Raw genomic sequence first — 12,241 nt, 5'->3', positions numbered from 1 at the left:
GATTTTTGGGATTTGCCTTTGTTCGTGGAAGGAGGGGCGATACAAACCAAAACATTTCACAAAAAAGTAGATGCCGATACTTATCTTTTATCCTCCAGTCATCACATTTCCAGGTGGATTTTAAATATCCCGAAGACACCGTTTTTTGAGAATAAGACGGAATTGCTCTCAAAAAACATGTCTTTGAAGAACACACAATGGATTTAAAGAACATGTGCCTAGAACGGGATTATTGTAAAAAAAAATATTTAGTAATGGCTCATGAAGCTGCAAGTAGGACAAATAGAGATGAGCTTCTAATCGAGACTAAAAAGATTGCTAGAATTGACCAAACTGAGTTGATCCCATTCATTACTAGATATAATGGAATGGACCCGAAGAATAACTAAATTATCAACAAACATTGGGGAATTTTGCCGAGAGACAAGTCACTCAGTGCTATTTTACCAAAAAATCCCCAAATTCTTTATCAGAGGGCAAGGAATTTTAAGACCACTCTGGCACCAAGTTGCCCTATTAATTCTATTAAGGAGAAAAATGTTACGTGGCTTAGAGATCTAAAAGGATACCATACTTGTCCATGCTGCATAGGCTGTAAGTTTAGTGTCAAATAAGTATTTAATTCGACCGTTACAGGTAAAGAGTTAATTCTAGAATCTTTTATGAACTGCAAAGGTAGGTTCATTGTGTACCTCCTAGAATGCCCACGTGGGTTGCAATACGTGGGAAGAACAGGCAGACCACTTAAACGACGCTTGGCTGAAAATGGGTATAACATCAGAAGAGGTTTTAGAAACAGAAGAGGTTTAGAAGTGATTCGAACCACTTCAAATTAAAACACAGGATCCAGAGGGCCTAATCTGTAAAGGGATGGATTGCCCCAAGCCGAGTTGGAGGGGAGGTGACTGATTAAATCTTATATCCAGACGCGTAAGCTTTTGGATATACGCGTTGAAAACTTCAGGCCCAGTGGGCATGAATATAGAGTTCAATTTGGCTTCCTTTCTAAAGGGAAGATAAGACGACCTCTATATCGTTCTGTATTAATTAGATCAGTTATCCAGATTTTCCATTAGGCTTTGTCATTGCCCAAAGAATGTATTTTACATATTTTTATTGGTTTTATGTGTGAAAATGTAATGTTCATTATTCTTGTCTTTTGTATCATGCAGTGATAGTTATCATGTTTATATCCATAAAAGGGAAGGGCAGTGGGAACAGCGCTAATGCAAAATATAAAAATTAGTGACAATTAAGTGACTAACATAATATAAATACACACTTTACTATTAAAGTGGAGGCTGCCAGGTAAAAAAGGTTCACACAAACCAATGAAGACAATAAAAACACATAAACCGGCGCCTCCGAAAGAAAATAAAGATATATAGCCTGACCGAATATAGTCCAATGCAGCTGGGATGAGATCCAAGGCAGTATCTTCAATGAAGTCTCATAGAACAACAGACAAACAAATAAGACAACAACATGGAAGAAAAAAAGAGAAAAAGATCATAGTGCAACTAAAAACAAAAAATCACTGATAAGGTTTACAAGGAATGATAGCAAATTTAATACGATGAATAAAAATGATTATAAAAACAACAAACACTTGATTGTTGGGCAAAAAGACACTTATAAAGCGATGGCATCCGGTAGGGATAAAATTGAAACCCTACTTACAGCAAGGCTGATCAAAGTAAGCCCGTAGCACAATGTCACAATCTGGAACCAGAGCCTGGTAGAGAGCTGGTATAACTCTGCCTCTTAGAGCTCCACAATGCCGGAAACCGTCGCTGGCCTCACGCCCACGAATCACCAGGAGTGCAGGGGGTAGAACAGGCAACAGCTTGAACCCAGTGCTGCCGGGGGACACACCGATGCGATACACGCAGACCAAGAGGTCTCGCGATAGCCCGGTGACGTCACCACTAAGCACAATAGCAGGGGAAGTCCCGGACAAGTACCGAGGGGCTCAGAGAGCTAGGGCTGGGTACAGAAGGATAAACGGGCTATCGGGGGAGAACGCCAAAAGTCTCTGCCAATAAAAGTCCACCCTACACGTTTCGTGACGTCAGTCACTTCGTGCCTGTTCTACCCCCTGCACTCTTGGTGATTCGTGGGCGTGTGGCCAGCGGCGGCGGTAGAGCTCCATTAGACCTGACGAAGAGACGGAGCGTGTCACGAAACGCGTAGGGTGGAGCTACTACCGTACGTCAGCTTTGAGACCTGGAGTTGGACGTTTAGCAGTGATGTCATAGGGGGAGTTGTCGAGAGGAGTCCCTTGACGCGAGAGTGTCACGGTTGTGCTCGCCACAAACCTGGGTCGGACCGCGTAGCTGAGGTGGGGTTGTATAAGCACCGACCTTAGACCGCACAGGCTGATCCGGATTGCGCAGTTCGTAGTCGTACATAGCAGGGTCGGGACTGGAGAAGGCAGCATCATCAGTGGACAAGCCAGGGTCAGGATTGGAGACATCAGGGTAAACGTTATCCAAGCGGAGTTTCGGCAACAGGAAGACAACTAGGTCCCTCTTCAGCGTAATAGCTGCAGGGCGGGAGCGGGTTCTGCGCGTGTGGTGACCATGGCCCATGTTACTGGTCTCAGGAAGGGATAGGCAGACCGGAGTGGGCACACCGCCTGGCAGCACTGGTAAACCAGAGCGAGCCTGTGCAAGGAGAGAGCTACAGACCTCAGGACTCGTAGACCGGCCTCTGCTAAGGGAAGGGCAGCAGGCCTCAGGAAACAGGGAGCTGAAGTATACACTGGAGGGTCAGACAAATACACAAAAGACACAGCGCACAACGCTCATAGTGCATTAAAAGTATATTATAATGACAAATAAGTAAGGTAATTATTGTGCGTACATCAAATAAAAATCAGATAAGCATGTTAGGGGTAAGTTACCCATACACCAACACTGTGAACCGGATCAGATGTCATCAGCAGGTCATGGAGCTGTTCCGTGATTTGCCAGGTTCTGGATGGGTAGGATAGATAAATATGGAGTTCTATATGATCCCCACTCGTGGGTAAACAGTGTTCAGCACTTCTGTGAGAAACAGTCCTTTCTCACGTGTCTCCACGGGGGCTGCCCTCCTCCAACAGTCCTCAGTACCGCACTTCCGGTTTGTGACATCACCTCTCGGGTACACTGCAGCTCGCGTCACAGTACTCCTCCGGTGGCCAAAACAAAGTGCAGTAACAGGGCAGGTGATCGATTTAGACTAATCTCTCTCTTCCAACGCGTTTCGAAACCGCATAGGTTTCTTCATCAGGGAGTGCCTCAATGCTAGAGCGCGCTGCTGCCCTGGCTCGTGGGGGAACCGGAGAGCGGGCTCGTGGGGGAGCGGGAGAACGGACTTGGGAGGGAGGCAGAGGGGTAGAGCGGACGTGGGAGGGAGGGGGAGAGCTGAAAGCCGCCCCGGGCTGAACAGTTGTGCAGGCCTGCCCTATAGGCTTAAGCTTGCTGCATGGTCACAGCTTTGAGCACAGCCAGGGTTAAGATGCATAGCCAGTAAACCCACCCACAGACTGTTTAGACCTTAATGGGTCTCCTCAGTGTGGGGTTGGTTATACTGGCTATGCAAAATGAAGCAGGGATCGGTTTTACCATACTTAGTTAGCCAGTACAACCAACCCCACACTGAAGAGACTCAGGTCTCAACAGTCTGTCTGTGGGTTTACTGGCTATGCATCTTAACCCTGGCTGTGCTCAAAGCTGTGACCATGCAGCAAGCTTAAGCCTATAGGGCAGGGGTGGGCAACCTATTTTTCAATGTAGCCACAGGTGTGGCAAATTAGAAATGAAAATAGCCACACAATGTAAAAATTGAGGTATTATGTTGCGCATGCGAAAATTTTAAACACACATTGTTTGAACAAGTTTATAAACTCCCAGGGCCGTTCTATAGTGTGTGCGCCCGTGCGAACACGCGTGCACGTGACGCATGCTTTTTGTGTGTATGCTGTGAGCGAGTGAGGTGCAATGTATGTGTGTGTGTGTGTGTGTGTGTGTGTGTGTGTGTGTGTGTGTGTGTGTGTGTGTTATAAACACATTTGAAATAAATAAAGAAATACTTTAATAAATTATTTATTAACATTGTACATACATGCACACACACACACATTTCAGTGGCGGTAGCGGCGCAATTTTTTTATTTTCCTCATCTTCCACCTGTCGGCCGGTTCCACGCTCACTGCCTTGCGCGTGGCACCATTATAGAAAGGCTGACTAACCTCAGCCAACTAAAACTGCCGCGCGCACGGCGCAGAAAGCGCGCGCACGCACTATAGAACGGCCCTCAGACCGCAACCCCCCTTATCCTCTCACGCCACCACCACTACCGTCCTCATCATCATCTCCTCATCACCATTTCCTTTAACCCCCCTCATCACCATTTCCTTTAACCCCCCCATCATCGCCCCCCTGCACCCTTCATCTCCCCCCTTCATCTCCCCCCAGCACCCTTCATCTCCCCCCTGCACCCTTCATCTCCCTCCTGCACCCTTCATCTCCCCCCAGCACCCTTGAAAGCACCCCCCTCCCACCAATGCCTACCAGATTGCGGCGCAGCGGCAGCAGTGGTCGGCAATGGTGGCGAGCGGTAGCGAGGGGGCGGTGACGGGTGGCAGTGGTGGTGGGCGGACGGGCGTCAGTGGTGGCGGGCGTCAGCGCGTCACGTTGGAGTGTGCTCGGGGGGGAGCGCGTCATGGAGCAGCCTCGGAAGGGAGGGAGCGCGCGTCACGCGCATGCTGGAGCGGGCTGGGGTGTGGGAGGGAGGGGAGCGTGTTACACCGCTGGAGCGCGCTCCTTACCAAGGAAGGAGAAGGGGGAGGGGTTTGAGGGGGCGTCGCGGGTCGCACAGAGTGTCACACTTTTACTGTCAATTCGCCACAAGTGGTGAATGGCGACAGGGTTGCCCACCCTGGCTATAGGGGAACCATGTTGAATGGTTTTGAAGCAAAAGGTGGCACTGTGTGCTCATTTGCATGTAATTTCCCAGAATCCCTTGCTGCAGTGGAAGTGCTGTGTGCTGGGTGATAATGGTGAAAGGCGAGGTTGCAGACCTGTCTAAGACATGCAAGTGAGCATACAGTAATATTTCCATTTGCTGTATGCTTTGCTGTGGAGGGTTTTTGTCACTTTTTTTACTCACCCTAACTTAACTAAGTATACACGCACGCACACTTTTGTGCCCGGCTTCGTCCGGGGAATGTAATATTGAATACATGTCCCCTCCGCTGCCGGCACATCTCCCCGCCCCCCCCCCCCTTCCCCCGTTGATACATCTCCCTTCGCTGGCGGCACATTTTCCCAGACCCCCCCTTGGTACATCTCCCTCTGCTGCCGGCACATGACCCCCACCACCCCGCTAGCTGGCACATCTCCCCTCCCCCCTCTGGTACATCTCCCACCGCTAGCTGGCACATTCCCTCCCCCCCCCCCCGCTAGCTGGCACATCTCCCCCGCACATCACACACACACACACACACACACACACACACACACACACACACACACACACACACACACACACACACACACACACACACACACACACACACACACACACACACACACACACACACACACACACACAGCCCCGATCCAGGCAAGGACACGCCCCTCCCTTAGTAGCCACGTCCCCCCGCTCCTGCTCTAACAGATTTGCTGGACAGTCGAGGGAAACTTAGAATGCCCATAATTTGGGAGGTGAGTCATATTGGAAGCTCAAAATAGTTGCATTGACATACAAATCCGCAGCAGAATGTACAAACAAACAAATAGACGGAATTCAACTTAGAATTATAGTATAGATCAGGGGGAGAGAGGGAGAGATTATCTGAAATGTAAATTAAAAATTTTTTTTACACAACTATCCACATATCCACTTACACCTATCCCTATCTACTTATCCACATATCCACTTACACCTATCCCTATCTACTTATCCACATATCCACTTACACCTATCCCTATCTACTTATCCACATATCCACTTACACCTATCCACTTACACACATGCTATTTCTCTCCTATAGCCACTATATAAATGTACTTCTATTCGCTTTAAATGATATACATATTAAAAAGCATTGATGGATATAACATGTCACTATATAACTCACATATAAAATATGTTCCTACACCCTATAAAACAGAACCTAGGCCAGCACTACACACACAGTATCACACACAGTATGTGTCCTCCCCGGTCCTCCTGTGGCGGGACCTCGCGTCACAAAGGCCCGGAAGCCGCTTCAGGAAATTCCGAGGCTGCTCCGGCGGCAGCAGGCCCTGCATCATGGGCGCCGTCCCGTGCGGACGGTCCGCCCAGCAGGCGCCGGAGGTGCCAAAGGAAGTGCCACAAGAGCTGGTCCAGGAGGTGCCACAGGAGGGAGGTAGAGAAGGGCGTCGCCACGGAATATATGGGGGTTGAGGGACCTTAAAGAGGCGAGATAATGGGGGCGCAGGGCCCCCCCTAGGATAATATTGGGATGCAGGGTTTCCTAAGAATATTATCGGGGTACAGGGGTCTCATACGATAATATTGGGGTACAGGGGTCCCATAGGATATTGGGGTGCATGGGTCCTATAGGATAATATGGTGGTGCTGGGGCACTCACTGTTGATGTATTAAGAGCCTTATTGGATATTAGGGTGTAGAGGTCTTTGAGGGGGGCTATTGGGGTGTAGGGATGCATATGATTATATAGGGATTCAGTGGTCCTAAAGAGGTATTTGAGAGGGGATATTGGGGTACAAGGACTCATATGATGATGTGTTTAGAGGGTGTGATATTGTGCTACAGGTGCCCTCACTGGATGATGATAATGCAAAAGGGCCCGTTAGATAGATTTTGGGGTACACAGGTCTTAAGGGACAAGGTAGCAAGTGTGAAGGAGCATTACAGGGTCATATAGGGGCACACAGAGCTTGGAGGACTGGATATTGGGGTTCAGATGTGTTTGGGTGAGTTATGGAGGAGACCAAACTGAGTAGAGGATTTTGGAGTACAGGGGGCAGGATACTGGGGCAGATTGTGGGATATTGGGCTGCAGGGGCCCCAGGCGATACATTTGGGCATTGTATGGGGGTGCAATTATACACCCATTCAATTGGGTTTAGATAGAAGATGGTTTGCAGGTACAGGGACCCTGACAAGGTATAGGGGAGCAAGGCACCCAACATTTCTCAGAGCCCCCCCAACGTTTGGTCTGATACTTTGGGTAGAAAGAGGAATAAGGTAACATAAGGTATAGGGAACAGGTTACCCCAAAAACATGTTATGAGGATTTAGAAACCCAAAAACATAGTATGGGGTTTCCTGATCTCTAGAATAAGGAATAGGGTTGCATAACCCCAATAATACAGGGTATACAGCTCACACAATGCTGCCTCCACCCCACCTCTTTCAGGCCCAGATGTTTCTCCTGTGACCCCCGACCCCCCTAATGTGACCCAGAAGGTACCTGTGGCAGCACACAAGGAACGTCTGAAGGTGCGCGTCATCTGGAGACGGGAGTCACTGGACACTCGCCATCCGGACATCCACACAGATTCCAGCTCCTGCTCCAGTCTGGGCAGTGTAACCGAAGTCAAAGGCCGCAGGGGCATACGCTGGAGGAAGTAGTGAAATTACCCCCTCATCCTGGCAGCTGCCCCCGCGCTGGGTGATAAGCTACCCACAGATCCCTATCCAAGTCATCGGTAGAGCATTGTGTCGCTCCAGTTCCAGAGCTCTGCAGCACAGCGTAACCCTGCCTGCAGAGCATCACCCGTCCCCAGCTCTTCCCTTGGGAACTGCAGACCATCACACCCTTGGGTCCCTCCAGCAGGGAAGGGACCATTAAAAGTCAGATTCCAGAAAAATGTAAACAGAATGTATTAATAGCCATAAACACCTCCCAGCACTGTACATGTGTAAGATATGCAATGCATTCTGGGACCTGCAGTCCTTATCACTCTATCCCTCTCTTTCCCACCCCGTCACCTGGACATTATTCCTCCTGAGAGATCCCTGTCACAGGTGTGCGTGTGTGTGTGTAGGTGCCTGGATGGTGTGTGGTGACAGGTGGCACAGAATTAATTGACGCTGCATCAGCACCTTGCAATCTGCTGTATGCTACCTGAAATGCACTGTGATCTGAAACTGTGTGCGGGTACACATATGTAATTTTTAGAAATAGGGGGGGCCTCAAGATTATTGTAATACCCTTGTTCACGTATAATTATTTTTAACATCTGTATCATAGTGTATGTACGTGCTCCCCTCCAGTTGCACGGCGGAGGGGAGCTGGGGGCCCTCTGGCGTATGCAGAAGTTGGGCCCTGCAGTTGAGGAGCGGCTGATTCCCTGTGTATTATCAGACGGGCAATTCCAAATGCCGAAGTGGCCGGGTCACGGGTTGGCCACCCCTGCTCTATAACATTGGTGGGCAACAGGCGTCACTCGAGGGCTTCACCTGTGGCCCCCTCCCTGTATCCCCCCAGTACAGGGGGAGCTGAGATGTAGCTTCTCCCCGCTCCTCTCCTGTGCTAATCACTAGTTCCCTGTATAAGAAGAGGAGCGGGGACAGTATTCACCAGCGCACCGGAGCGGGGAGCCACTCCTACCCGCGGCTGCAACGTCTTAACTCCTACCCACGGCTGCAACGTCTAACTCCTACCCACGGCTGCAACGTATAACTCCTACCCACGGCTGCAACGTATAACTCCTACCCGCGTGTGCAACGTATAACTCCTACCCGCGGCTGCAACGTCTAACTCCTACCCGCGGCTGCAACGTCTAACTCCTACCCGCGGCTGCAACGTCTAACTCCTACCCGCGGCTGCAACGTCTAACTCCTACCCGCGGCTGCAACGTCTAACTCCTACCCGCGGCTGCAACGTCTAACTCCTACCCGCGGCTGCAACGTATAACTCCTACCCGCGGCTGCAATGTGTAACTCCTACCCGCGGCTGCAACATATAACTCCTACCCGCGGCTATAACGTATAACTCCTACCCGCGGCTGCAATGTGTAACTCCTACCCACAGCTGCAACATATAACTCCTACCCGCGGCTATAACGTATAACTCCTACCCGCGGCTGCAACATATAACTTCTACCCGCGGCTATAACGTATAACTCCTACCCGCGGCTGCAACATATAACTCCTACCCGCGGCTATAACGTATAACTCCCACCCGCGGCTGCAACATATAACTCCTACCCGCGGCTATAACGTATAACTCCTACCCGCGGCTATAACGTATAACTCCCACCCGCGGCTGCAACATATAACTCCTACCCGCGGCTATAACGTATAACTCCTACCCGTGGCTGCAACGTATAACTCCTACCCGCGGCTATAACGTATAACTCCTACCCACAGCTGCAACATATAACTCCTACCCACAGCTGCAACATATAACTCCTACCCACCGCTGCAACATATAACTCCTACCCCCGGCTATAACGTATAACTCCTACCCGCGGCTGCAACGTATAACTCCTACCCGCGGCTGCAACATATAACTCCTACCCGCGGCTATAACGTATAACTCCTACCCACAGCTGCAACGTATAACTCCTACCCACAGCTGCAACATATAACTCCTACCCACAGCTGCAACATATAACTCCTACCCGCGGCTATAACGTATAACTCCTACCCGCGGCTGCAACGTATAACTCCTACCCGCGGCTGCAACGTATAACTCCTACCCGCGGCTATAACGTATAACTCCTACCCGCGGCTGCAACGTATAACTCCTACCCGCGGCTGCAACGTATAACTCCTACCCGCGGCTATAACGTATAACTCCTACCCGCGGCTGCAAAGTGTAACTCCTACCCGCGGCTGCAACGTATAACTCCTACCCGCGGCTGCAACGTATAACTCCTACCCGCGGCTGCAAAGTATAACTCCTACCCGCGGCTGCAACGTATAACTCCTACCCGCGGCTGCAACGTATAACTCCTACCCACGGCTGCAACATCTTACTCCTACCCGCGGCTATAACGTATAACTCCTACCCACAGCTGCAACATATAACTCCTACCCACGGCTGCAACATATAACTCCTACCCGCGGCTATAACGTATAACTCCTACCCGCGGCTGCAACGTATAACTCCTACCCGCGGCTGCAACGTATAACTCCTACCCGCGGCTATAACGTATAACTCCTACCCGCGGCTGCAACGTGTAACTCCTACCCGCGGCTGCAACGTATAACTCCTACCCGCGGCTGCAACGTATAACTCCTACCCGCGGCTGCAACGTATAACTCCTACCCGCGGCTGCAACGTATAACTCCTACCCGCGGCTGCAACGTATAACTCCTACCCGCGGCTATAACGTATAACTCCTACCCGCGGCTGCAACGTATAACTCCTACCCGCGGCTGCAACGTATAACTCCTACCCGCGGCTGCAACGTATAACTCCTACCCGCGGCTGCAATGTCCATCTGTCTGTGAGATATACAGTTGTGTGAAAAAGAAAGTACACCCTCTTTGAATTCTAAGGTTTTACATATCAGGACATAATAACAATCACCTGTTCCTTAGCAGGTAAATTAGGCCAATACAACCTCAGATGAACAACAACACATGACATATTACACCGTGTCATGATTTATTTAACCAAAATAATGCCAAAATGAGAAGCTATGTGTGAAAAACTAAGCACACCCTTACTGCTTCCATAGGAATTAAGATGCTAAGTAGCAGACGGGTGCTTGCTAATTAAATGTCCTTAATTAATTGATCATCAGCAAGTGTGACCACCTCTATAAAAGCCGAAGTTTTAGCCAATTTGCTGGTCTGGAGCATTCAGGTGTGTGTTAACACAATGCCAAGGTTGGAAAAACATCAGCAATGATCTTAGTGAAGCAATTGTTACTGCCCATCAATCTGGAAAGAGTTATAAGGCCCTTTCCAAACAATTTAAAGTCATCATTCTACAGTGAGAAAGATTATTCAAAAGTGGAAAACATTCAAGAGTGTTGCCAATCTTCCTAGGAGTGGACGTCCCAGCAAATTCACCCCATGGTCAGACCGTGCAATGCTCAAAGAAATTGCAAAAAAACCAAGAGTTACATCTCAGGCTCTATAGGCCTCAGTTAGCATGTTAAATGTTAAGGTTCATGACAGTACAATTAGAAAAAGACTGAACAAGTATGGTTTGTTTGGAAGGGTTGCAAGGAGAAAGCCTCTTCTCTCTAAAAAGAACATGGCAGCACGGCTTAGGTTTGCAAAGTTGCATCTGAACAAACCACAAGACTTCTGGAACAATGTCCTTTGGACAGACGAGACCAAAGTGGAGATGTTTGGCCATAATGCACAGAGCCACGTTTTGGCGGAAACAAAACACAGCATATCAGCACAAACACCTCATACCAACTGTCAAGCATGGTGGTGGAGGGGTGATGATTTTGGCTTTTTGATTTTGGCTTGTTTTGCAGCCACAGGACCTGGGAACTTTGCAGTAATTGAGTCGACCATGAACTCCTCTGTATACCAAAGTATTCTAGAGTCAAATGTGAGGCCATCTGTCCGACAGCTAAAGCTAAAGCTTGGCCGAAATTGGGTCATGCAATAGGACAATGATCCCAAGCACACCAGCAAATCAACAGAATGGCTGAAAAAGAAAAGAATCAAAGTGTTGCAATGTCCAATCAAAGTCCAGAAATCAACCCGATGGAAATGTTGTGGCTTGCACCTTAAAAGTGCTGTACATAAACAAATGCCCACAAACCTCAATGAACTGAAGCAACGTTGTAAAGAAGAGTGGGACAAAATTCCTCCACAACGATGTGACGAAAGTTATTGCTGCTAAAGATGGTTCTACAAGCTATTCAATCATAAGGTATACTTAGTTTTTTCACACGTGGCTTCTCCATTTTGGCTTTATTTTTGTTAAATAAATCATGACACGGTGTAATATGTCATGTGTTGTTGTTCATCTGAGGTTGTATTTACCGAATTTTAAGACCTGCTAAGGAACAGAGGATTGTTATTATGTCCTGATATGTAAAACCTTGGAATTCAAAGAGGGTGTACTTTCTTTTTCACATGACTGTGTATATGTATATGTAATAAGTGGCTTTTTTAAGGGTTCCAAGTATACCATGTTGCTCACCACTGCCCTATAACATCAGTCATTCAAAACTAGCCCATCCAATGAGACATGTTATTATATATAATATAGCCATTATTTTCTCTTTCTATTTATGTACGTTCCGCCCTAGCA

General features: G+C 48.6%; 1 long non-coding RNA gene across 1 annotated transcript; it reads left to right on the top strand.

The window, feature by feature from the left end:
- Positions 1-5,758: 5,758 nt before the first annotated feature.
- Positions 5,759-7,918, top strand: LOC142465380 (uncharacterized). Its single transcript, XR_012787858.1, has 2 exons — positions 5,759-6,403; positions 7,421-7,918. It is a non-coding gene; the product is annotated as an uncharacterized LOC142465380 (long non-coding RNA).
- Positions 7,919-12,241: the final 4,323 nt, after the last annotated feature.

The sequence above is a fragment of the Ascaphus truei genome, chromosome 14, assembly GCF_040206685.1.
Source record: "Ascaphus truei isolate aAscTru1 chromosome 14, aAscTru1.hap1, whole genome shotgun sequence".
Classification (NCBI taxonomy): Eukaryota; Metazoa; Chordata; class Amphibia; order Anura; family Ascaphidae; genus Ascaphus; species Ascaphus truei.
Note: the sequence above shows the minus strand (reverse complement) of the source record. Positions and strands in the feature narration are given on the sequence as shown.